Below are 5,426 nucleotides of genomic sequence, written 5' to 3'. Positions count from 1 at the left end.
CTCAATATTAGTTAATTATTAATGCATTAGATCATACGTCATTAGTTCCTTAGCTAATGCAACCTTAGAATAGCTTGACTTTATTTTAATGTCATGAAAGACACTTGTATTAGTTGTTTAAGCCCAGAAAACTTAATCAGGGCTTAGCTCCACATTCCATTCTTAGTTGTTCACATGGAACGGAGATCATCCCACTCTACATCAGTGATTTACACTTCAGTACATTTCAGTCTCCAGCCTACAACCTTGAATTTGGGACAATTCTGTTCAAAAGAGTGCTTGTTAGTAATTTTCAGAGGCACAGAAAATGAGAGAATACAGAACAGACAATAAAGTTTCAGCCATTGAAATTATGCATACATTACTTACTAATTGACAGTTTCGTGAACATCAATATCAGGACAATCGTGACTCTCCAGATTGGCGGTTTCTGGTGCACCTCCAAGCAACACATGGATAATTGCGGGACTCAATCCAGCTAAGCTTGGACCACTGTGCAGGAAAGAATGTCCAATCATTCGCCCAGCAACGTGAAACATGTCACTCTCGAGAAGGAACTCAGATGTGGAGGAATTAAATGGTCAGTTCTCCTTCAAACATTAAAAGTTCTGTCAGTGATTTCTAAGGAGGGAAGAAATCAAACATAAATAAGAATCAAATCACATTTTATTTTCTGCAAAAAATTGAACTCTGACGATGACAAAACATGCACTGCTCACTAAGTTCATACTGTCTAGGCGTTATTTCCACAATTGTAAACATTAAAGCACAGTGTGTAGATGCAAGACTAAACAATAATGGAAACAAACAATGATTTCTGTAGTACTCTTAGAATAAATAACCTGAACAGTGATGTCCTTGGCCAGTTAATTAACTAAAACCATTGCGCATGGGATGCCTCCACTATACAGTCTATCCTTATTCTGTTAGATTGGTGATGTATAAAAAGTAAAAATATGACCGATAAAGCATATAGATTTTTTCCACAAGCACGTGACGAATATTACAAATACATTGTGATCTGTAATATTCTTGAGCAAATTAATATAAACTGACATTTCTAAATAACATCATTTAAAAACCCTGTTTTATAGAAAGCAAGTTACGATGAAAACCAAACTGAAGCTTTGATATAATTGTGGAGAAAAAGAACCTGTTCACTCCTTCACCCACAGCTGCATCGCCGATGGAAAACTCAGAACATTAAAATATGAAACCATGATTAAAATCTTAAAAATAAAGAGAGTGAGTAAAATTCCATTCAAATACCTTCAAGTGTGCATTTTAAAGGACAGGCCCATTCTACTTTGGACATTTTATAAAATGACAAAATGTCCCTCTCTCTATTCTCCATGCTGTCTCGCAAATCCATTCTTAGATGGAGTGGTTTAGCAGTTCCATGCTGCTTCAATACAGCCTCCCTGAACAAATTTGCCATGATTTCACATTCTGAAAAGAAATAAAACATACCCATTGAAAAACAGAAAGGTGTCAGCTTATTTCATTCAACACATAAAATTAATTCAAATAATTTAATTCACAAACCGTCCTCAGTCTCTCTGCTGTCAACGAAGACTGCCCTGTCTACTCCTGCATCCCTATTGCTGTCTATTATTTCACTTGGTCTATCCGGAATACACTCCTGTAGCAGCTCATCAGAATTCAGCAGCACACAAGTTACTGTTGCAGTGGGCACCTCTGAACTCTGAGTCTCACCTACTCCTTCCACTACCTACTGTCTGTGCTCTGAAATGAAGGCCTTGAAGACAATACATTTTAAACCATAAGTTTCACATGAAGTAATTAACTAAGAAGACACAGCAAAACAAAGACAATTAAGGACAAATGATCACAAGCATATGCAGGACCAACACATTGTCAGATCACTGTGAGAATGTTCATCAAAAAGTTCCTTTGGTATATGACAACAGGTAATAAGAACTTGACATATGTATCCATGAAGTGCAGCAAAACAATGATTATAACCACGACTTAAATTATATTACATCAAAACACAGCCAATCAGCTTTTATTCATTTTGAAAACATTTACGAGACCAATACATTTATTTTTGTAAGACTACATTAGCATAAACATTTCCTGAAAACCACTATACGCATATTTCATCATTTTACTGCAAATAAACCTTTCAAAATAGTTAATGTACTGTATTTAACAATGACCAATTACATTAACAAAAACACTATACCTGCTGCTACAGCCGTCACTGTGACTTTATTTCTGAGAAGGAAAAGTCTTTCTCACAAAAGAGGCACTTCATCAGGGGCCCAGTGGATAAGGACAGCCCAGGAACCTACTAAATGAATTGCAGGCAGACACGTCATTCACTGCAAATGCAATGTTACACTACAGCTGAATGAACATGTGGAACCCTGAAAACCCACCAAAGAAGATGGATGAATAATAAGAATTTACCAGCACTAAGAAACAATCAAAGAAAAAAACAATAAGCTCTTACCTGATCCATATTAAGACCTCTTTGTAGCGGCCTTACATAGATAATGACAGAGCCAAATTTGGGTTTCTGGGTCCCTTAAATATTTTGCTGAGTACCCCTCATTAGGGCAAGGAATAACAGCCAAGATCTGGCTTCTCATAGATCCTGAAATCTTCATTAGTTAAAATCCACCACCCTCACTCAGTGTGGGATAAGATTCGAATAACTGTCTTCTGAATCCTTCACAACTGCTGTCACAACCTTGACATAAAACAGAACACAAATGTAATAAATGTGAATCTAGCGAACATCTTAAACACTGATACACAACCTTGTATTTTGCTGCTACTAAAGCAGCATAGGTGTTTTATTGGTTTTATTTTTGTATAGCATCTGTAAGCAAAACACAAAGCCGAACGGATCACTAACTGCAAAACAATCCCAAACTAAATTCCAGACATTTACTTAGGAGTAGCATCTAAAAGGATTTTGGGAGCTTTATGATAGTAATAGTGGTTGATGACATTTCAGTAGCATAGAACAGTGGTTTAATAAAAAGTCTAAAACATCGAAGGTACAGGTTACACCGCATTAAGCTCTACATCGCGTTTTTTTTTTGTTATAGAGCTTCTCGGTCCGTGTACATTCCGGCCAATCGTTTTTGCATTCTAAATCGGAAATCGGAAAGCCAGAAAACGACTCGTTTTCTATTTCAGTTTTTCATAAAAACAAAAATCGACCCGTTTTTCATTTTCCAATTTCTGAGTTTAAAATACAAAAACTGATTCAGACTTGTTTTCCCCATTTTTCATATTGCTTTTAGTAACGAAGTATTCGAAATGGAATAATCTAATACAAAAATAAATAACAGACTGCAGGGACGGAAAATGAAATCAATCTCCAAGAGTCGGTGATACAGAAGGTAGTCTTTATTCAAGCAGATATCTGGAGAGACAATACTTCGCAGAAAATATGTTAATGCTTCTCTAACAGGGACACACTTAAACAATGATAGATATACTAACGTATCGGAAGAGGGCCAGACCTATTCAACCAAGCGTGCCAGCCCCCTTTAGTGATCCTATGGCAAGCTCAAGATGCTAACATGTCCTCTCTCCCTGCGGTTTGCAGCTCTTACAAAAGACGGAACTGCGATACAGTGCAAAACTGTAAACAGAATTCACCCCCACCCTTCTCCGTATTCTGTTACAAAAGAACCCCCCACTGCAGCATGAAAACACTCCACAACATTTAATATCTTAAAAATTATGTAGCTCCTTCAAGACCTTTAAAAAAAGGTCAGACACGGCCAGCTCTCTGTGTCCCGCTGTTATGACGATGTAATAATTTCGCGCCTGTGCTTATTGTCGTGGAAGTGTTCTGTTTACCAACATTATTTATTTATTAATTTAGCAGTTGTTACAAAGTACTGTATTACAATACAGCCGTAGGGCTACACTAAGTTAATATAATAATCATCCTTGTATCACTCAGGTACAGTGCATTATAATAATACTAAAAATAATAAGCCTTCACATAAAGGGAAAAAAATCCAGGTAAGGTTCTTCATATTTATATCCTGCTTTATAAATTAACTTTATAAACTTAACTGGATTATATTATCACAGCACATTTGTCCAGGACGCTCACGTATGTTTAGAGCTCCCCTTTCACGGATACCCAATTTGTTTCATTTGGGGGGTGCATCGCCAGCCATAGATATAAATGTACTGATGCAGAAAAACGGCATTATTATTTATTTCTTAGCAGACACCCTTATCCAGGGAGACTTACAATTGTTACAAGATATCACATTATTTTACCCATGTATACAGTTGGGTTTTTACTGGAATAATCTGGTAAAGTACCTTGCTCAAGGGTACAGCAGCAGTGTCCCCCACCTGGGATTGAACCCAAGACCCTCCAATCAAGAGTCCAGAGCACTAACCACACTACGCTACACTGCTGCCATAACAACGAGACACATTCGATACGAGTAGAGCACGCATTAGTACTTTTTTTTTTTTTAATTGTCTATTATTTAATTTTGTATTACAGATCATTCCATTTCGAATACTTCGTTAAAGCAATATGAAAAATGGGAAACAAGCCTGAATCAGTTTTTGTATTTAAACTCAGAAATTGGAAAATGAAAAACGGGTCGATTTTTGTTTTTATGAAAAACCGAAATAGAAAAAGTCGTTTTCTGGTTTTCTGATTTCCGATTTAGAATGCAAAAACGATTAGCCGGAATGTACACGGACCCTTCTCATTGGGTTTATTTGTATCTGCTTTAGAATCGTGATATATACTGAGCATCGAAAGAAACTTTAGATACAATTCACTAGAATGACACATTCTGTTTTACAGCAGGTGCAGTAAGATTGTAATGTGCTGTTTAACAATTGACATTGTACTGTATGGTTATGGGGGGACAGGGGGTACTGTGAAATTCACAGGCTAGTAGTACTAGCGTGTGGCCACCTTTGCTGAGCAGCAGGCATTTTGTCATCATGTCCATCATATACCTCGTTTTTTGTTTGTTTTTTTTCGAATGAAATGTGTAATAATACTGATCAGTTTCTTGTGATGCTCAGTATATGTACTATTAAATAACGCGTTTTAATTTTGACAGAATATTTGCATAAACGTACCTTGAAGGTGGTTCTACATTCAGTTCGTCTTTCTGCTGAGTCTAGTCGGCTCCGTGGAGTCGGGTTTCCTTCAGACAGCAGAAGTTGGGAGTGTAAGTGACACCAACACGGCGCTGGAGTGGGAACGCTCGTCTTCTTTTTGAAGGCGATCCTCTGTACGGGGCGGAAATCCTTGAAACCGGCTAAAATAGAGAGGGACAAAAAAATAGAAACGGAAAACGAATACCTTGGGGTTGAGCAATACTGTTGGGTGGAAACCGCGCTGCAGGGTTGGATCATATTTGCATACCCATAATGCACTTTGGCAGAATCTA

The 5,426-nt window shown here is 37.3% G+C and overlaps 1 long non-coding RNA gene across 2 annotated transcripts; it reads right to left on the bottom strand.

Moving 5' to 3' along the window:
- Window positions 1-584: 584 nt before the first annotated feature.
- LOC131734623 (uncharacterized) lies at window positions 585-3,007 on the bottom strand. Of its 2 annotated transcripts, XR_009327058.1 has the most exons (4): window positions 2,480-3,003; window positions 2,210-2,317; window positions 1,270-1,449; window positions 585-621 (listed from the first exon to the last, which is right to left on the bottom strand). It is a non-coding gene; the product is annotated as an uncharacterized LOC131734623 (long non-coding RNA). The 2 variants fall into 2 exon arrangements; XR_009327057.1 differs by lacking the exon at window positions 585-621 and having other exon boundaries at window positions 636-1,449; window positions 2,480-3,007.
- Between the last annotated feature and the right edge of the window lie 2,419 nt (window positions 3,008-5,426).

Source organism: Acipenser ruthenus, unplaced genomic scaffold, assembly GCF_902713425.1.
Source record: "Acipenser ruthenus unplaced genomic scaffold, fAciRut3.2 maternal haplotype, whole genome shotgun sequence".
NCBI classification, from domain to species: domain Eukaryota; kingdom Metazoa; phylum Chordata; class Actinopteri; order Acipenseriformes; family Acipenseridae; genus Acipenser; species Acipenser ruthenus.
This window is presented reverse-complemented; position numbering and strand designations above follow the sequence as displayed.